Source organism: Mesocricetus auratus, unplaced genomic scaffold (genome assembly GCF_017639785.1).
Source record: "Mesocricetus auratus isolate SY011 unplaced genomic scaffold, BCM_Maur_2.0 Super-Scaffold_100011, whole genome shotgun sequence".
Lineage (NCBI taxonomy): Eukaryota > Metazoa > Chordata > Mammalia > Rodentia > Cricetidae > Mesocricetus > Mesocricetus auratus.
In genome coordinates, this window is record NW_024429195.1 from 45,428,605 (window position 1) to 45,451,381 (window position 22,777).

Consider the following 22,777-nt stretch of genomic DNA (forward strand, 5'->3'; position numbering starts at 1 on the left):
GGCAGAGATTCATTCTAAGCCTCTGGCATGAACATTTTAACTATTTATAAATCTGCAGCATGGAATGTGAACTGTTTCCTTTTATGTCTCAGATCAATGATAATACTGCCTCGTCACTTATTCCATCTGACGGGGACCTAAATAACAATAATTAAAAGCTGATCTGCACAGCACATATTCCCCACTGCCATGGAGTGCCTTACAAGCTAGTCACAGATCAATTAATCAATGTTTCCCTCAATTATGGCCCCTAGCAACTAAGTCTGCTTGCTAGGCTACTCGGGAGCATTGCAGGCCAGCAGTGGTGCAGGCTAGAGTTTTGCAGCCGCTAGGCTATTTGTCTTGGAAGGGAAGGGTAAGAAATGATTGCATCTTTTCTGCAGGCAGGACTTCTGACTTATGAAAGGGTCGTGTTGACAGAGTCACAGCCAGTCACTTGAAATCTGTGCACAGGGTTGTGATAGATAGGCTATCCCCACCCCTCCCCCCTCCCAACCCCATCTTCCCGCCCCCACCCCCTAGCATAGGAGACCTGAGATGCAGAAAGAGTTTTGCGTTGTTTTCTCCCAACACAGGAGAGAGTGAATCCCACCAGAGGATTGTTTTATTGGTAAGAAAAAGAACAGGTCTCATTTCAGAGGCAACCCATGATTCTTTCTGCTCCTCTAAGGGAAGACTTGAGGTTCCAAAGCAAACATTCAGCATGTTTGTGTGTTACTTGTTCCAACGAATGGGATGATACTGCATGGACGTTTTCTTAAATTTAGACCTAAACTTTTTAGGGAAGGTAAAATGGTAATCTTTCGTTCTCCTGGAAAATTTTCTAGCATGTTTCATTGACTATACATTTCACTGAATCCTGCCCCCTTGGTCTTTTTGTTTTCTTTTCTTCTTCTATGGTAAGGGAAGAAGCAAGGAGCTGGGACTCCTTGGTGTCTGGGGCTCTTGAGGGCTCCTGTACCTGGGATATGAAAAGCCTTATTTAGTGAGTGGTGGACAACAGGGAACTGATACACATTCTTGGGATCCTAAAAGAGCCGCCATTGCGAGTCCTCTGCATGTTTCTCTCTTCCCTTTCTCAGTCTAGACCTTCTGATAGGTCATTTAATCCTGGCATAATTTATAACTGCAACAGATTATGGTTCTACCAGTGATTATCCTACACTTTGGGAAGTTATCGATATTTTAGTCCCATTCCTAGACATGTAGCTGTTAGAGGCTGAGACAAAAGAAGGAATGCAGTTCCAAGGCTTCCCTAGTAGCTGCTGCATATGGTCAAGGTTAGGAATTACAGACACATCCAGCCTGCAGCCCACTGGTCACATCATCTCAGAACGGATATGAGTCAAGCCCAACAGGCTTACAGATAAAAGTGTCATGATGTCAAAAATCAGATAGCCCTGATAATGTGTAATAGATACTGGAAAAGTTAGCCTTTAGGGGGAAATGTTATGGGTTTATGGAACTAAAGATTATATTTATAAACTGTTGCATGGTCATGTGTCTTTAAGAAATGTTTTCCAGTTCTCCACTACTTCAGGGGCAGACCTTTCAGGGACATATTCTTGTGTACCTGTTATATTCATGAAACTTCATAAAATTACAAGAATTGGAGAAAAACTGATCCATTTATATGATTCAGACTGACGTTCATCTATTCTGAGGGATGCCACAGGCAGAGGCTGCCAGTGGGAAGAACTACATTTGTATCAGACTACTGAGAGAAGTCCCTCTGACTGACACTGAGGAAGAAGAAGAGGAAGAAGAGGAGGAGGGAAAGGGGGAGGGAGGGGGGAACAAGAGGAAATTATTTTGTGTAGACCTCTGATCCTATCTTCTTTAAGAAAGCAAGAGGAAAGAAATTCATTGTAGGGCAAAATTTGATCTCTCCATGAAAACAGAATAGTAGTGACAATTCTGTAATCATGGCTCAAGGAGATAGGAGTGTTCCTGGTTACATAATGAAGATGGACTCTTGTCCGGAAGCAGATCAAATTAAGGTGTTGTTCTTACATACTTTGGAAGTTTCTGAAGAAATAAGCAAATGGGATTTATCAAACCCCTTGGGAATATGAAGTGCTTGATTTCTTGGTGTAATAGATGCAAGGAAGCAACAAAAAAAACTAGAGGGGTTTCCTAAAAGCATATGCAAGACATGTCAGCTATGACAATCTTGTCCTTTAATGACTGGTTGTATTTTCCTTTAGGCAGGACAGAAAACTCTAGGGTGTATCATTGGGCTATGTAATGTCTTGTGGAAGGAACTAACGTTTCAACTGCTACACACAAAGTCTGGAGTGTCTAGTGGAAGTCAAGGACACCCAGTTGGGTCACACTGGAGAATGGAATGGGCAGTGAGGTGAGCAGACTGACACCTCTCTCTTTCCATTTCTCTGGCTTCCTCTCTGGCTTCACCATGCTCTGTGTTCTTGCTCTTTCTGTTTGGTTTGTCTCTACTTCCTTTCTTGGATCTGAAGGGCTCAGAACCAACTGTACAGCTTCTCCAAGAGGAATTGGATTCTCTTCCAATTCTTGAGTCCTTGGAATTCAAGGGAGAAGAGAGGGAAAGGAGAAGAGTAAGGGACTTGAGGCTGCTCCACTGCAGGATGTAATGAGAGTTCACTTCTTAGGCTCACCCAGAAGATGTGGAAACTTGAGTGAATGTGAAGGGTTAGGGGTGGACACAGGGCTCTAGGGTCTTGTAGTCTGCTTCTGGGTGAGGGTCTTGGGCTCCATGTATCAAGGCAGTCTTTGAGACTCCTGTTTCATCAGGTCCATCTCAACTACGTTTGAGAACAAGATCATCATTGAGGAGACGAGAGTAGCTGGACAGTCTCCAAATTAATTGATTGTAGAAAACAGTGTCTTCTGTACTGATCCCACATGCACATTGGGATATCCATTTCTCACCCTCTACTGCGGAGTCTTAGTTGACAAATAAGCAAACTATGCTGGTGCCCTCTGCTTTCACCAGCACTTTATTGGTCTAATCTCTCTCTCTCTCTCTCTCTCTCTCTCTCTCTCTCTCTCTCTCTCTCTCTCTCTCTCTCTCTCTCCTAGTTTTCATGAGGCAGGGTCTTTGCTATGTAGTTCATCTGGCTGGTCTGGAATTAATTGTGTAGCCCAGGTTTGCTCTAGCCTCAATCTCCTGAGTGCAAGGCTTACTGGAATGATGCTAGAGTCACTCAGTCTCCTAAATTTCATGTATTGTCTCCATTGCTAAGCTCATCTTGCTCAGTGGGCTACCCTAAGTAATCGTGTTACATTTTTGACCAAGGTAGCTATAGACTTCAATTTTCATCAACCTGCAAAATTCTCTGTATTGTCTTCTATGATCTGCACCAAGACACTCAAAATTTTGGGGAAATTGTTGTCTCAGAAAGGAAAACAAAGGAAGGCTGATATTATTGGTGAGCTTCAAATGAAGAAAAGATGCCTAGAGTCACTGGGCACCAGTTTCTAGAATTTGGTTTATCCTGATTCTTGCTTTTCAAAAAGACCCACTTCTAGTTTCCTTGGCTGTACATTAATAATAGGGCAAAAGCAATATATCGATGGTTTGTTTGTACCTTTGCTTTCACAAGCCCATACTTAATTTGTCAGCACCCACCTCCAAGTAGAGTGAAGGCAAATCTTTCTCATGGTACCACAGATGAAATTACAAATGAATGGGAACATTAGCAACTAAGAACATTGCAGTTATTTCACTATAATGAGATTCCATTTCTCTCTGTGAATGTTTGCTTTATAACCCAGCTCTTTGGGAAAAGGGCACAGAGGCCATTTAGATATGTTCAGCTGCATGGACCTTCGTTTTATATGGATAAAATGAAAATACCCAAGACCTCAAATGACAAACAAATGGAAGATGCAATTCCCAAACAGGTCCTCAGTGTGATAGTGCAGCGTCCACAGGCACTGCCAATGCAGGTTCTAAACTGCCAAGAACTGTGAAAGGTCCAAAAACATTCCCTATATGTCAAAGTAGCAAGTAACCTGCCACAGTTTTGTAGACTCTGGCAAAAGATGTAAGATTTCTGAGTTAGAAACAAAAGACTTGCTAACTCACAGTGCAGCTAAACTTCAGGTTTGTATGGCTGATACCATCCCTCAATTCTTGGTGATTGGAAAGTGAGATGCAGGGTGGGGGGCAGGTTGGTAGCCACTGATAACATACCCACAAGGCCCAGCTCCTAAAGACACAGCTCCTCCAGGTAGGCCCACTTCCTACAATAGCGCCAGGTATTTAAAACATGGGCCAGATTGTGTGGAAGTCGTGTGGAAGTCTTCAGGTGGATGGTGACATGAGTAGGTTCATGTCACACATAGCTAAGGAATCCCAAGTTTACAAATCGTGATTTTTATGATGCCCTGCCAGCAAACCTACTCGACTTTTCCTCGGAAAGACTATCAGCATCATGAAGCTGCTACATATGGACTATTATCCATATCTTCTAAGCCCATCCTCTAAAATGAATAAGACATGCAGTAATATCTGGGTAGTAGTCCTCCCCAAATACAGAGGTTATTATGAATCATGCTATTAAAGTCTTCCAGTTTACATATCAGTGAGTGACAGCACATAGCCATTTCCCCTTTAATCATCTATAAACTGCCTATGAAACTATGAGCTCCTAGAGCTTCTTTGGCTCATCTTCATGCCCAGGGTGTAACCTGGAACCCTGCACCTAGTAAGTAGATAACAGTTATTTAATAAATGAGAAAGTTATTGGAGCTACACGGCAAAATTAATTTTATGATCTGTGTATAGATGCAAAACATATCTCATGAGGGAGAGATTAATTTTAATGTTCGTGTGTTGTTATATTCACAAATACGCTCATTCTTAATAGATAGGGGAGCCCATGGGTGCTGAAGGCTCTAGATAAAAATTTTCACTAAAATTTGCTTGAAATGTATTTTATGGTTATGTCTTAGAATAGGGAGTTTTGCCAGGCCAAAATTGCTAATTAGTATGTCATGAAAGTAGCTGAAATAGTTCATCGGCCTCAGTCTCCTTCCAGTATTTATAGGATCCTCTTAACAGTAGGTAGTTAAATTGAGTAACTTTTATATGGCTTGGGGAAACTCAAAGTGATTACTTAGGGATACTGAGCTGAAGAAGAAATCAGAACCCTTCATCATCCAGCTCTGAGTTTTGACCTTCTCCTCCCAATCAGGCTTGAACATCTTCAGATTTACTTTCCACTCTTGGTGATGCTCTGAAAGCCAGATGGAAGGTGGTAATTTTATATTTGTATATTGTCACTACCTACATACAATAACAATGTATGTGTGTACAATAACAACGACAGATCCTCATGTGGTCTTCAAGTCGTAACAAGGTGAGTGAAGTAACAGGAGACTCAGAAGCAGAAATTGAAAATGAGTCTATAACACTGGGCCAAGGAAAACTGCCTTGGTTATCTAAGACTATTGATGGATGTCTACTGATTATTTTGGTTCCCAAGATGAACCTGGATATTAAACAGGACTGAGGTGGGACAGGGAGGGGGGACGACACCAAACCAGCACAGCTTTGTAATAAGTTTAACAAACTGGCATGAAATAACAGCGAATCATTCAAGCTGGCAGTGGGCAAGTGTCCCATTTGAAAATACCACACTGAATTAAAGTAGGTCCGAAGTCAAGGTCCCTCACCTTTGCCTGCCTGTGTGAGCTCTGGGCTGTTCACACAAGCTGTCTATAGTTGTCCTCAAATCATGATTTTGTGAGGTTTTATTCAGATATTAAATGATTAACCTACTTGAGAGACCTTCATGTAGGACTACGTGAATGGCGGCTGCATTCATTTCTAGTGGACATACATGATCTGAGAGAAGTTTGGTTTAGCTAATGGGATAAGAAGGGATTGGATATCCCTCTTCAAATACTGTGATGGTCATGAGATGTCTGAGAATTAGCTTTAATGTTTGAGTTGTGTTATGTTCAGGTTGCATAATGAATTGGTTTCCAAAGCTGCGATGGGATTAGCTTCTGAGCAAATATGTGCTTCTAAAAGCCTATTGTTCTGCCTTAAACCACCAAGTCAAGCACAAATGCTCCTGGGGGAACTTCGTTTTACTAGTGACTTTCTATTTCATTGTTTCTCACTGCCATTGAACCCTTGGGGGACAAAAGGATGAGAGAGCCCAAGCTTTTATACTACTACATGCAAACATTTGTTCCATTTCTATTATATAAGTGGAAAAACTTGTGTGGATATGTTAAATGATGATTGCCATTTCTTAAATGTGTTGACAAAAACAGTATTTGGTGGGTTGGAAATAAATTATTTGAACCATCTTTTAAAAATTCTCCACTTTTTGGTATTTCTGCAGGAAGTAGCCAAAGGAAGGAAAGGGGAGGGGAGAAAAGGATGGAGAGAGAAGGAAACAGGAAAGAAGGTGGGAAGAGAAAAGAAAAAGACAAAAATGGTAAAAGAAAATCTGTATCATAGAAAATACAAATCCAACTTGAATGCCGAATGTATTGATCTTGTAGTTAAAAGTCAAGTATAAAATGCCCTGGTACACACATATTGGCCCATTGTATGCAATTGCACATTAACCTAGAATCAGAGCAAGATATTCAGATGTGGTCCTGAGTCATTTTTCACATCTCCATCTGTGAATGCAATAAGCCTTTCTTGTACCTTTTCCATCCTTGAACTTCAAGCAATTCCTTTCTCTAGTCCCTATTCCTCACTCTCTGATACTCTTATCTCTCACCGCTACTTCATTGGGTCCCACTCACCCAATACTGAAAGGTCCTTCAGTTCTCAAAATTTATCTCAACTCCTGTCTTCAGGAAAATACTGAGATGGTCCCCTAGAGTTACAATGTCCTTTGAGCCCATTGCTTTTAAGTCCAAATATTTTAAAAGTATGGGCTGGGGAATCTAAAAAAATCTACCTGAAGTTTGCATCAGAATGGTCATTCTTCAAGATGGCAGCATTAAGTTGACTAAGTTCTAGGATCATGCATGTGCTTGGAAAGGTTCTTGCTGTCTAAGGGTTTTTGTTTCCAACACTAATGTCAAGTAAAAAGAACTAATGCTGTCTTGCACTGTGGTCTGAATGAAGCCCTGACATTTTTAGCCAACTTCCTCTTGATCAGTAGGAGGTCTAGACTGTTAATTTTATCAGGTCTTTGACTCATAGAGATATCATCTACCTTAATAGATGTGAGCAACTGAGAGTAGACCATTTATTCTGTTTATTTTTTATTTTTATTATCATACTACATTTCTTAACATAGCTTGTTTCCACTTATGAGGACTCTTACTCCACATAAATGCTCCTTTATCCCCAATGCCTTGGAGAAAACAAAAGCATGGGCTTAGCTGTGGAAGATCTCTGCGATGCCTCCCTCACATCTCTCAACCCCTCTCTCTTCTCATCCCATTTGTCAACTCTGTAATTGTACCCAGTCTGTCGCCATTCCCAGATTCCCCAATCTTTCTTTTACCACTAACAGAGGCACCAGCCATTCATTCGCTCCGCTAATCTCCCCTGATGTACAATGGCAGACCCTTCCTTCATGTTCCCAGAATCTTTGATTTGATCAAGTCTTCTTCCAATTCTTAGAGGCATACGTCCTGTGCCATCAGCACCCCCCTCTACCAACTTCAGCCCCCAGATGCCAAAATTTATCTTTCTTAAATCTTTGTGCTACATTCCTGGGCTGTTTAGACCATTGTCTTCCCCCAGCTTCTTTAAACTTCAATTTTACTTTCAATTTAGCTCTTACTTAGTCAATAAAATTGTTTGACTGTCTATTTCCTGCTGAATCTTGCTTGAAAAATTTACCACAAACGTATATCAACAATGGAGTCCCATGAATCATTCTAGATATATCTATATGAGCATAGGGTATAGGTTATGGGAAAAACTCTTCTTGCATTTGCAGGAAGTTTTCCAACCCACAGGAACACAGTCTTAGAGACCGACATGGGGGTGACACCTGACACCATTTGTGCACTGTTGACTAGTATGATAAATCAGGTTTGTGATCCTCTTCAGTTCCTAGGTGGCTAAGCCAATTGCTTTCACTCTAGTTAACGCCCTCCTAGATAATGCTGAAATTAGCAACAAAAAGGCATTTAAAAACAAAAACAAAACAGAAACCAGCCTCACTAGAAGGATGATTTGGGGATACAAAAGGAACAGTTTGTATTTCTGTTGACTTTGGAAAAGATTCATTTAGAGGGCGGCTATGAAATCAAGTAGCGAAAACAGTAACTTAGTTAAATGGCTGGCTGAAGGGCAAAGCCCACTCTCCCTGCAGCTTCCACCCTTCAGGTGCTCACTGGAGGCCTGGACCGCGGATGGCGGGTTGTGGCAGTGCGGTACTGCCACCTACAGGAGCTGTCGCTGCAGAGCCGTCCCGGGCCAGGCCCTGCTGCCCTCTAACAACTTGCTGTGTCTGCTTTCTTTCCTGGAAGACTGTAGTTAATTTTTCATCAAGAGTAATTACTGCGTGAAAAGTCCAGGTCAGTGTTTAATTAACTCCAACGATAAATGAACTAAATAACCTTAAGGGGTTTGTTTCCTTGCTGTAGGAAATTTGCTTTTAAATACCCCCCCATGGTTCCTTTTAAAAAATGAATTCATAAATACCCAAATCATTAAATCGTGTGCTATACTGTTCATTGCTTTAAGAAAGTTTTCCTTGATGTCGGTTTCTAAAACTGTTTCCAAATAGTTAATGTTATTCCAAGAACATGCAGAGCCGTGTAAATAGAATTCCCTTAACATGAAAAAAAAGTACATTGTGTATCTCATGGTTGAAATATGACTAAAGTTCCTGTCTCCACAGAACGGGTTATTACAAAGTATTTTTCATAGAGCTGGTTCCCAAATGGTGTCTTTATATTCACCAGGTGATGTCCCCCCAAGCAGAGAACGCTTAGAGAGGACTGCCTTACAAAGCCATTCTCCCTGGATATTCAGGTTGTTTCTCCCTCAGAGGAGGTCAAAGAAGCTCACTATCAAATCAGATGGTAACTCCCATGCTGGGTGATGGCATCGTCTCAGCCCCGATGGCAAGCCGGACACCACAGTATACGAAACCATCTCACATCCTCTCTTTTCCTTTCTCTCTGCACAAACAAATTCTCCAAAGACAAGGATTTCAAAACATTTCAGAGGATGCAGAGGGCGCAGAAAAATTCAAGCTTGCTTTTTCCGGCTTTCCGGTTCATCAACTGTAGCAGCAATGCTGACTTATTGAAAATGATATGAAATTTGGAGAGATAATTAGAGCTTATTTCTACCCGGAGCAACAGCCTGAAATTTCCATTGAATTTACACAAATTAGGGGAAAATTCAGATTTGGCATTGTCTCATTCTGAAATGCCTTGCACAAGGGGCATGGATGGGGAGTGGGGAGGGGGAGGGGAGGGAGAAGGGGTGTGGGGGTTCTGCCTTCCCAGCCTGGGAGGAGTAGGCCATGGTTGTGTCATGTATGTTTATTACTGGTGTTTCCTACCATGATTTTCCCCCTCCCCTTTGTTTCATCTTTCTTATATCCTAATTTATTTCCCCTTCTCCTACTGTATGCTTCCATGAAAGGAACTCTAAATCCTCTTTAGGATGAAGTGAGAATAAAAATAAATAGGTATATAAATTTTGCTCTTGTGTTTTATGGTCCTTCTTTATACTTTTTAATTTTAATCTTTTTCTGGAATCCTACAGGTTTATCTAGAGAGACAAACCCAAGCCCGTCACGTGAGTGACTGTGCCCTGTGCCTCTTCCTTGCTTGGGAGAATAGCCACACCCATGGCCTGCTCAGCGTGGCCCCCAGAGCACAGCTCTTCAAGTGCATTGCTTTCCCGGATACCCCAACCAGTTCACGCAAAAGTTCGTCCACTCTGGCTCTAGAGGCCAGAAGTCGAAATGGAAGTCTTTGCATTTCCAGAGCCAAAGTCACAAAAGTGCCCTGGAAGGGACCCTTCCTTGCCTCTCGAGGCTTCGGCCAGCAACCCTGGGCCGTCTGCCCTCATTCCTAAGCTTGCACATGCACCAGCCCAACCTGCCTCCACCCCCCAGTGGTTATCTCTCTGCCTTCTTTCAGTCTCCTTGCTGTCTCTGAGTCCAAATTTCCATCTTCTTCATTGGATCAGGGTCCAGCACTGTGAGGGGTGGCCTCGTAAACTTAGCACCTCCACAAGAGGTGGTGTTAAGTTTACTTCACCAGCAGAGGTCATGTTATGAAGTACCAGAGAGTCATGGATTTCAGGAGGACATCACCTACTTCAGAGACCCGTTCTGATGGGCACACAGGACTCACTGTGCCATGTACAGAGCACAGATTTAATGAAAGTTCTTACTAAAAGCAAACAACAGGGATGAAGAGATAGCTTGGTGGTTAAGAGTGCACTGTTCTTGCTGAGGTCCTCAGTTCTGCTCCCAGCACCCACGTTGGAAAATTCACAACTGTTAATAACTATAACATCAGGGGATCCTAGGCCCTTCTTCTGATCTGTGCAGGTACATATTCCCCCCCCCCCTCTCACACACACACACACACTCTCTCTCTCACACTCGCGTGCACACAATGCACTCACACTCATAGACACACAAACACATGCACTCACACTCATACACACACTCATGAACATGTTCACACTCTCATACACATGCCCATACTCTCACACACACATACATGCACACACACTAACACACATACTGTATCACATACTCACGCAAACACACATATTATCACACATGCTCACACTCACACACATGCATGCACAAATAATATTTTTACAAACAAATGCCTTCAAATTTCTTAATTCAAAGTGTCCTTTTTTGTTTGTTTGTTTTAATGTACTTCATTTTAATGAAAGATTTCTGGTGTATTTTGGATATCCCCCCTCCTTTTTTTTCTTTTCCAAAAGTTTGTACTATGCATACAAACAATAAGCAGAGTACTTCTCAAAGGAAGATGGGCTCTTCCCTAAGCCTTCAATATTTGTGGAGGAACAATGGTGACCTATAGGGAGGGTGCGTGACAGAGGCTTGCTAAAGCTAAAAGCACTTGTTCCAGGACCCAGCAGTTCCTGTCTGTGCTCTGGGCACTCAGCATTCTGCTCCCCACCTTCTGTTTGGATGCTGTAGATGGTTCCACTGAAAAGCCCAGAGAAGCTTGTAGAAGGTGAAAACATGAGAGGCGGCAAAGCTAACAGGAAAAGACAAATCACAAACAATCGAGGGTGGTGCCAAGTGATTACGCTCATGGGCTCAGCTGGAACCTCCACTGAAAGAAAACCTAGGTTTTTGTTATAGGCTTCCTTTCCCGCCAGCCTGGTCTCAGTCTCCTGGAGCCCCAGAGAAGCACACGGACGCTACATTAATTATGAAACTGTTGACTGATGGCTTGAGCTTCTAATTGGCTAGCTCTGTTTTAATTACTAACCCATTTCTATTATTCTAAGTATTTCCATGTTTTCTTGGCTTACTGGGGAGTGCTGGACCTGCATCTCCTTTGCCTGCTACATGAAGACTGCTCAGTGTCTCTGTAGAGAAGAGAGCAATTTCCTGTCTGTCCCTGCTTATATCCTGATTCTGCCCAGCTATGCCACTTCCTGTCTGGCCAATCAGTCAATCAGTGTTTTATTCATTAACCAATAAGAGAAACATATACACAGAAGAAATTCCCCATCAAGTTATCCTGTGGTATCCTCAAGCTCTTTGCACCATGCTCATGATCCTGATAAATTTGAAGTCTGGTGACTCTTGGTGCTTCTCTCTTGCTTCATTTAAAAATAACAGGCTTGTTGACTGTGTCTTTTGCCTTACAGAAGCTTCTCAGTTTCAGGAGGTCCCATTTATTAATTGTCAGTATCAGTGTCTGTGCTATTAGCATTATGATCAGGAAATATGTCTTCTGTGCCAATTCGTTCAAGGGTACCTTTCACTTTCTCTTCTAAGAGGTTCAGTGTGGCTGGATTTATGTTGAGGTCTTTGATCCATTTGGATTTAAGTTTTGTGCATGGCGACAGGTATGGATCTATCTGCAATTTTCTACATGTCCACATCCAGTTATGCCAGCACCATTTGTTGAAGATGCTTTCTTTTTTTCATTGTATAGTTTTAGCTTCTTTGTCAAAGATCAGGTGTTCATAGCTGTGTGGGTTAATATCAGGGTCTTCAATTAGATTCCATTGGTCTACTTGTCTGTTTTTGTGTCAGTACCAAGCTGTTTTCAGGACTATAGATCTATAATAGAGCTTGAAGTCAGGGATGGTGATGCCTCCTGAAGTTCCTTTATTGTACATGGCTGTTTTTGCTACCCTGGCTCTTTTGGTTTTCCATATAAAGTTGAGAATTATCCTTTCAAGGTCTGTGAAGAATTGTGCTGGGATTTTGATAGGGATTACATTGAATTTGTAGATTGCTTTTGGTAAGATTGGCATTTTTACTATGTTGATTCTACCTATCCAAGAGCATGGGAGATTTTTTCCATTTTCTGGTATCTTCTTTAATTTCTTTCTTTAAGGACTCAAAGTTCTTGTCATACAGGTCTTTCACCTGTTTGGTTAGAGTTACCCCAAGATATTTTATGTTGTTTGTGGCTATTGTAAAGGGTGATGTTTCTCTGATTTCTTTTTTTTTTTACTTTTTTAATGTATGTTTTTATTCAAATTAGAAACATGCATTATTGTCTAGATATAGTAGGGCTATTTATTTTTTTGAATTAATCTTGTATCCTGTCACTTTTCTGAAGGTGTTTATCATCTGTAGGAGTTTCCTGGTAGAATTCTTTGGGTCACTTGTGTAAACTATCATATCATCTGCAAATAATGACAGTTTACTTCTCCCTTTCCAATTTGTATCCCTTTGATCTTCTTTTGTTGTCTTATTGCTCTAGCAAGAACTTCAAGTACAACATTGAAGAGATATGGAGACTCTGGGCTTACTAAGTTTGGTAACAGTTGAAATGGTAAGAAGGTTTACAGCACATGTTTCCTGTCTTAAGGGTTCACATCACAGGATCCACTGGGCCAGGGTGAGTTTCCCTCATTAGTCACACAGCAGTGTCTGTCCATTCTCATGAGACATTTCAGAGCATACAGATGACCTATGTGTGCTGGCACAGGTTATCAATGTCTAGGGTGTAGAAGCCATTCAGAGGACATCTGTAAATACAATCTCTCTCTCTTTCTGCCTTGTTTTCTTGAGAGCTGAATTTGGAAGCAATAGTTTGATTTTCCCATATGTACAGTGGAGGAAGAGTCGTTTAAAGTTAATCAGACTTCTTGTAATCTGTTCCTGCATCAGGAAGGAACGGGATAATACTGGCACTTAAAACTAGAAGGTTTCATTGAAAAACAGTCTATCTGTACTGGAGAGAAGGTCATGCAGTCTCTAGCCAGGAGTAATCTTTTTGGTTGACAAGTAGTGACTTATAAATGAAGCACACTGAGCCCACCCCTTGGCACCAGCTGATGAGAGCAGAGTGGGATTTGAGTGCTTGCCCTGAAGTTATGGAAGCATCAGCCTCCAGTCCTAACATCTGGCTGGGTTCCACGTGCACTGGTGTTCTCAGGCATACAGAACAAACAAGCTGGCGAGGGAAGAAAAGCCAGGAAGCTGGTGAGCAAGCAGTTCTAATAAATTTCTTACAAAGATGTAATTGAATACTAGATCCCCCAAATGAGTCATTGTGAATATTTTCTCATTCAATAATTCATCAATTTTTTAATTTAAAACTTCCATCTTATTTGTTTAAAAGAAAAAAATGGAAGCTTAAAATTACATATGCCGCATCCCCACTGAAGCAGGGCAAGCCGCTGGCTTTCAGTCTCCATTTAAAAGCCCTAGCCTCCTTTCTGGGTGGGGTGGGGTGGGGTGGAGCATTTTCCTCTGCCGCCAGGTGTGGTAGTTCACTCAGTGGCGAGGGTGTGAAGCAACCCTTTCACAAATGATCTAAAAAGGTGCTAAGTAGAAAGAAGGTTGTAACTAAGGGGAGAACACAGTCATCTGGAACTCTCTTCTTTCAAAGCCTATATACTGTGGTTTTCTCCTTGCATGGAACAAGAGTAAAGCAAGAATCTGTTTCCAGTGCTAACTGTTCCTTTGTAAAGAATCTGTGAGCTTTCCATCACTTACATGTGGCCCTAGAAAGAGCAGGGGCTGCTCCTGAGCTAGTGGGGGACTTTGTGACCTGGGGCCAGTGAGACATGAATGAAGGAATGATAGATACCTAAAAAGATTTGTCCCTAGGTTGTTTTGTTTGTCATAACAAGATTTGTTCATGGATCCTGTTGCCCCCCCCAAAATCCCCAGGAATGAGAAATAGAGAAATCCTGTTTTCCATCCTTCTAAACATTAGCAATAAGCATGTCCTTTGAGATTTAAGATAGGGGCCAGCCACATCCACATAGCTCACATCTGTGACAGGAGGTTGTTCTGTTGGTTTCCTGCCCAGGAAAACAAGACTGAACAAAACACCTGAAATGTAAATAACAACCCAAGTGACAGTGAGAATGGAATCTTCTGGGAAATGGAATGTGCAGGCTTTGCTTCTAGACATGTCTAGAGACACAGGGACAGCCTATTGCTAAATTAAATGCATTTCTGCAATGGGCTTTTATGATTGTATATGTAATGTAATTTCTCTGATAGGTAGGACCTGAAGACAAAGGCATGGATTCCATTAAAAGCTCAAATGCTTCTCTAGGAAAAACAAATGCTATGTTGTTTAAAGCCTTCACATTTTCCAGGTGCAGGAAATCCTGGGTTGACTCTAAAACTTCAGGAAGGAGAAAGAAAAGACAACAGAGACAGCCTGAGTTCTTTGACTCAACCAGATTCACTATGTAAAAATGTGTGGAGTTCAGAGAAGTGAAGATCACAGGGTTAATGCAAAATAAATTATTAAAATGTTCAAGATAGCAACAGCAGAGAGTTGGATTGTGTGTAGTGTCCTTATCAGCCCAGAGCCTTGCTTGTGTAGCCCTAGTCACACATCCACAAAGGTGGCCACATCTGTAGTAGCCACTGCCTCTCTAATATCTAACTGTACTCCAGCCCCGTGTCCGTGTGTTGTCAGGGGACTGATTTTCAAGTGTTTTCTTGCTCTGTGAAGAGATGGTGGTGGCCTTGTAGCCTTAGGTAGCCTCACTTTGCATATAAAGAAGGGATCTCTTCCAATTTTCTCAGAGACAACAGAATTCAAACAGATCACCCACGACTAAGAAAGAATGACTCAGACTTCCCCATGCCTAATTTTTTTTCACCAGTAAAAAGACAGTGCTGCCCAGTGCATCTTGCTACTATGACAATTGACTGAGTGTGCTACTTGCCTTTGTTGTTTTCCCAAGGTCCACTGTGGTTCCCCTGAGCTAGTTTTAGGGCCAAATTCGACACATTCTTATTTCAAAAACAAAGCAACACACACACATACAAACACACACACACACACACACACACACACACACAAACCCAGCCAAAGTCACAGTTCATTAATAAATAAATCCACAGTTTTGTAGAAACCATAGACAGAGATGAAGAGATGGGTTTCACATGATTAACTCAGTCAGCCCTTTAGACAACAGAAATGCCATCGACTTCTTCACTAAGCACCACCATTCTTCCCTCAGAACTTCTCTACCCCAACCGCTATGTAATTTCACACAGCTTTCTTCCCTAAATCAGTCTCCCCAAAAATTGTCCTCAAATTCTCTCCACTGTCCTGAAAGACCAATCTCTCTCCTTGGTTTGAAAATAGAGTTCAGCAAAATAAATGCACCTAATCCATTGAATCCTGGCCACTGGCTGTCCTCCCAATGTGTCTTGTGAACACATCAACACTACCCCAACTGTTTCTCAAAATAGCTTCTCACCTAGAAAGATTGTAAAGGTTTGGAAAACCATCGCCATGGCAATGCCACATAATTCCATAGGTGAAGTGGCTAGTTGAAAATGGATGCTAAGTCCTTCTTTCTTCTCACCCTGTAGTTCAGTTTCTGTCTGAGGACAGGGAATGAGAGAGAGGTTCATTCCATGACGATGTAAAACTGTTCTGTCCTCCAAAGCTCCATTGATGGCAAAGTTTTGCTTCCTGTTATCTAATTGCCTACTTCTATCTGGGGTTTAGCACTCCCCGCAGGACACATTAAGACAAGGGCCATTCTTTTTCCAAGATGGCAGCTTGTTTTTCATGGTTTCTTCCCAGTTCATTCTAGGTTCTTACCAAGACTGACTTCCCAAATGTTGGCTGGTCTATGCTGGTTGCCCTTGTAAGTCCCCCTAACACCAAACCAAACGCAGGTGTGTTTTGATGCTGTGCAGACTTTCAGCAGCCCTGTTCTCTATTATTCTGAAAATAGTCTCATTATAATAGTGTCCACTTGTCTACGAAGAAGCGTTTCAAGGCCCCTACTGGATCTCTGACATCAGAATAGTACCAAACACTATGTATATTGTTTTCTCTATAACAGTCATACACCATAGTTATAACTTTTGTAGTTAAAGGTGCTGTCATAAAACTAGCACAAATTTCTTTTCCCTCCTTTATAACTGCACAGATAGATGACCCGTTCTTACCACAGCACTCAATAACCTTAATACACATTTTTTTTCTTATTGAATTTAGATCTTTCACCTTTCAGTTGAAGGAAACATGCCATGGCTTTTCTTCCACACATCTGTATTCTCAGCTGTATTGTTCTTGTACTCTGAGGCCCATTATTAAGTCAAACAGGGTCACTTAAATGCAAGCATTATGGTACTCATTCAGTCATAACAGACATTGCTAATAACCACCAAAAGGGTAGGCAATGTATACAGCAATGTATACAGCATAGATATGGTACCCAAGGGAACAAGTCACACCCCAGTAGAATGTTATGGTATGGCATGAGATTTCACCACGTCACTTCTTGAATTCTCCATTTCTGGATAATATTTAATTGTCAGTTACTAACATTACAGATAAAGGAAGAATACTATCTGTATCTTTTGTCCTTTGCAGAAAACCCAGTTCAAGGTGATCTAAGAGCTTAGGGGGGACCTGGAACTGTTGGGGGGAAACAGCTAAAACACATCAATATTCAGGCATAGGCAAGGGCTTTCTGAAAGGGACTCTAGCAGTACAAAGAATAACCCAAACTTTACAAATGGGATATATATATATATATATATATATAATTTAAATATTTCTGTATCACAAAAGAAACAATAGTATTTCAATGCTTGGCCCATAGGGAGTGGCACTATTAGTAGGTGTGGCCTTATTGGAGGAAGTGTGTCACTGTGGGATGGACTTTGAGGTCAAGCTTCACCCAGCATAGGACGATTTACTTCCTGTTGCCTGCAGATCAAGATACAAAAGTTTCAGCACCTTCTCCAGCTCTATGTCTGCCTGCATGCTTCCATGCTTCCTGCCACGACGGTAATGGACTGAACCTCTGAAACCGTGAGCCTCAATTAAATGTTTTCTTTTATAAGAGTTGCCATGGTCATGGTGTCTCTTCACAGCAAAAGAAACCCTAACGAAGACAGTGTGCTAGCTTAATAAATTTAAAATGGGAAAAAACAAGTGTTAGAAGACAATAGTTATCCCCCAGCTGACATTCACTAACCATGCTGAAGTGGACCACGGAATTTTCCAGCAATGAAAGGTAGAATGGAGGGACTTAGACAAGGCACTAGTAGCATTGACTGAAATAGCAGGGCCCCAAGTGATAGATTTCTCATTTTAACCAAATCCAGAGAATAATCATTACACTCCAAAGCAGCCTGCCTGCTTCTGCGCCTCCAGCAATTCAAAAAGTTGAACAGTTGCTACGGCCTAGGGTGCTTGCTGACACGGCTCCGTACTCCAGCATCTTGGAATCTGATGATGCTTTACAAGTCACAGAATAGATCAATGTGTGTTAGAATTAGGATGAAATCCAGGGAGGAAAATAATAAAGCATTATTAAAGATCAGGATAAATGGAGGGAGGTACTTGAAATGTGAGTCAGGACTTCTGGGAAGATTGCAAAAGAATGGACTAGCCAGACCAGTAGTGGGGTGGGAGAGGCCACTGCAGCAAAGGCTTCTTCATGCATGGTTGGGGTGAGGGGTAGAATTGCCAAGGAAGGAAGCTTCTGTGCTTGACAGAGATGGAGGGTTGACTGCGTGGCTGCAGTTCAGTGAACCAGAGCAAGGCAGTCTAGAGTACAATAAGAGTGGAAAAATGGGCAGGGGACCAGATCACAAGAGCACCAGAGAGCCAGGTTGCAAGGTTTGGGCATTATGGAGTGCCTGCTACAGAAATGAACAAACAAACAAATAAATAAATAAATAAAATAAAGAGCTTTAACCAAGAGATTATGATAATGTGATTTAGCCTTTTAGAGGTAACCCTGCCTGTTATGTGCACCATAGATAACATAAAAATTGGGTATCTGTGGAAGACTCTTGTATTTCAGCTGAGATGGGGTGGTTTGCATATTTGTATTAATAATGATGATAGAAAAATAGGCACATATGAAAGGCCATCTACTTACCAGAATCCTAACTAAAATAGAATTCCTCTGGTCCAGACATCATGGATATCTAGATATACCCAGCAGTTCCCATAATATGGTCTCCAGACAAGCAATTTTTTTTCACACCAGAGCATGAAACTCTCCAGTCCCATAATGCAGATTTTAATCAACCCTCCATGTGATTTCTGATGCATGCTAAAGCTGGAAAAGCCTTTGACTGAGGAAGTTAGTCACTTGGGACTTCCTAAACATCCCAAATAAGTAGAGAGTATTACTGTGTCAGTTCTACAGAAGTAAAATACTTTTACTGTATAGTTAATAAAACCCAGGTGACTTTAACCACAGTCTGAGAATGTTAGTGCTTTAAATTAATTCTCATTACTATATTCTGGAAACATGTCTGAAAACTTAGCCACTATGGACTAAGGAAACTTCTTTGAGTCCTGTCTGGTCATTGTTTTGTCCATACACATCTCCTATGTCGTCTTTGTTTGATTGGTTTGTTGTTATTGTTTTTATGACATTTTTCATAGGGTAGTGGCATCCCTATTTTCAATATTATTTGTTAATTTGTTTTGGCATTATTATTATTGTTATTGATGAGACAAGAGTCTTGCTATGATGACCATTCTTCTGCTTTAGTCCCTTGAGTCCTGAGATTATCGAATGCGCCATCATGTATGGCTCCAGTTTAATTTTCTGATATCTGCTTTTAAATTTGTTCAGATATGTATGTAAACTTTGTTTTTTTTTTTTTTTTTTTTTTGGTTTTTACGAGACAGGGTTTCTCTGTATTGTTTTGGAGGTTATCGGTCCAGCCCGGCCTCGAACTCACAGAGATCTGCCTGCCTCTGCCTCCCGAGTGCTGGGATTAAAGGCGTGCGCCACCACCGCCCGGCGTAAACTTTGTTTTTATATTCAATAAATATCTGTCCTCTTCATGTACTCTAAGGGCTGTTGCCCCTTTTTCTAATTGTGGGAATAACCTTTTTTTTGTTTCCTTTGGTACTCTCTGATTTTAGAAAGAAAGAGAACTTTGCCTTACACCATTTGACAGAATAGTAATGATCCGATGATTATAAACTAAAAGTGGCTATTCCCTAAAGCAAGGAAGCAATATGGCAGCACTTCCTTTGGTGTGACATAAATACCCCCTCTTGGATATACTAGTTTAAGGATCTCATTGTTATCGTATTACAAGGCCCTGTTGAATGCTGGATGCTGTACTGATTTGCATATATTATTAGTAATTATGTATTTATAGCATTACTGAAAAACTAATAGTTTGAATTATAAGTTCAAAGTTTGGGCTTTAAAACAGGAATGCTACTGTTCTGCCTGGAAGACAAAAATAAGAGGAAAATGACCCATTTCCCAGAGTGTGGAGACCACCATAGAGATGCAAAAAGAAACACTTTCCAGTGAGAACTTCTTGTCTCTGATACTGTATGGAGCAGTAGGTCCTGGGCCATCAGTTGTTCATTCATCCTTAAAAATGATTGGCATTTGGGCACATGCTACAACATGAATGAACCTTAGAAACATGCTAGGCAAAATAAGCTGGTCAGAAATTATAAATATTTTGTGGTTCTACTCACATGAGGAACTTAGAGCAGACATATTCAGATAGGATGAAGTAGAATGGAAGTTACTAGGTGTGAGAATGTAAGGAAATTCAGTTTGGGTTAAGAAATTCTGAGTTTCTACAGGAGAAGACCAAGTGTTCTAGAAGTGATGGTAACGATAATACACATCACTGTGTGATTAACACCACTGCACACTTCAAATAGTGATAGACTTTATGCCATGTATGCTTTAACTCAACGGACATCGTTTTAAAGACAATGTATCAAACAAAACAATGGCTGAACATTGGCTCACTACACAGGGTGTTTCTGACGGTACTTAGGGACCAACTGCAAATGTTACCACAATAACCACTGCATATGCTGAACTTATTCTTACCTTCCACATCAGTGGACACATCTGCAGTTAGAACACAAGGCGTCTGCACTTAAAGGGAAGGCTTATGTACCATGGGTTTATACAGACATCGCTCATCCTTGCAGTTCCTAGCTACATGCCTTCGCCTTCAGCCGCTCACGCAGACTGCATGTCACCGACTAAGCGTGCGGGTTTCACTGATCTGCCTCAGACCCCATGTTCATTTCCATCTATCAAGATTTAAAGAATTGTCTTATGAATCTCTTCACTTTGTTCACACTCAATAAGATGTCGATAAAACGTGAAAGCTAAGCAGATTCTAATTTTGGTTTACGAATTTCTGCAAACTTCCAAAGCTCACCAGAGGAGGATTTTATGCACAACAAAACCTGGTTTTCTCAGAAGGGGGTTTTCTGTGGAAAGATATTCACCCATCTAGAACGAAAATGCAATCCATGCTCTGTGACTGCTCGCACACCCTCCTATCGCTTCTCTAATGAAACAAAATTATAAAGGGGAGAGCAATTTGCAAATCACCTCTCTTGGCCGATTTATGCTTCGGTAGTGTGCCAGACATTCTTTCTGAAGTCTTATGACTGCATATATGAGAAGACATTCAAAAGAGGATTGTGACATACAATCTTCTGAATCAACAATAAAGAAAAAAATGAGGCAAAGGTCAAGGTTTTGAAGCAGGGCTTCTAAAACACATCCCACACTGAGTAAGATACCATGAAATAATCTGTCACGTGCCTTCCTTCTGGAGGGCACAATCCAAGAGCATGAAGAGAGCCCAAGCAGCTATCGATAGTTTCCTCAGATACCAAGGCACCTGAATCAGATTCACAGGGCTGTGTTTTTCATCACAGCAGGAACTGACAGAGATGTGTGACAATTCTAGGAAATGCCTTCAGATGGCCCCTTCTATGAATTATGAATGTTCCACAAGGCTCTCTCTAAGTAGTAGCCTTGTTTTGCACAAATGCTGGGCTGATTAGCAGGTGGAATTCCTTTGTCTCCATGCATTGAAATTTAACACTGTGTGCAAACAGAGAGAATACATTTGAATGAAGGCAAGTAGACTCTAGTTAACTACAAATTATTATTTTCTCTCCCAAAAATTGCGGGTCACATAATGACTTTTTGATCATCCACAGACTGCACACATGACAATGGCCCAATACAGTTATACCATTTAATGACTTCATAGGTGCCATTAGACAATGTGTGACTGTTTGTTCATTTTACCCAGTAGGGATGGTTGTATGAATTCCAATTTTCTTCCCAGAATGCACTTACTATGTTTGGGAATGGCCGTAAAAATTGTTCCTTTGAGGTGTTGGTATAAAGGAACGAATTCTCATTATTCATTCTTGTCATTTCTATGAAGTCACCAAAAACACCGAACTAGCAAATACTAAACTATAACTCCTAGGGGAGACGCAGGGTTAGGATCTTGTGAGTGCTGCCGGTGTTTTTATCAACCTTATTTTAGGTCTGTCTCTTTCTGAAGACATCTTATTCAACATATATTATTGGCTCATCAGTATTGAACTCACAGCCTGCAGCACTACAGATTCACTTCCGAATGAAGTTTAACACACACATTTTCTCTGTGAGACACATTGTGGCCTCCCTTCTTGTGGTTAAGAACAATAGACGGCATCTTGACACTGCATTTGGGATCACCTTAAGCACAAACTCACTAGCAAATAAGCACAAATGTGAAAACAAATGCATTGAGCAGTCCGGGCAAGCGATGCCTGTTTGTGGCGTGAGGCCTCAAGCAAGACGACAGACTGTTTTCTTCTTTGCTGAAGTCGGGAGACAGAACATCACCTCATCATTCCTCACTTGAGAACGAGCCCATCAGGTGACTCCAATTGTTCAGTGCACGGCATCTGTCCTCAAATGGCCATGCAAGCACTGAAGTGGTGATTTTGAGGTTATACATAGACTTCAGCATGTAGGAACTCATAATACAGATCATGCAAGGAGGAGAATCAGCTATGTCCATGCTCATGGAGCTATCTATGTCTTACCCTGGAGACATTTCTCACTAGCGAATACTGGTTAGGACACAGAGAGAAATTCTTCCTGTTTATGATAAATCACAATGCTGTCTTTCCACTGTCTCCAGATGATGCTAAATAAAAGTACTATGATATATCAAATATATATACATATATATATACACATACAGGTGAGCAAAACCTGGTTAGACATAGTGACATTGCTACCTCCAAAGAGGAAAAGGATGTACACCTGTCAGTTCACCTGTGTTAACGAAGATCCAGCCCCATGAACCCTGCCTCTGCTCCATCAAGTTCATTGGACCACTAGGTT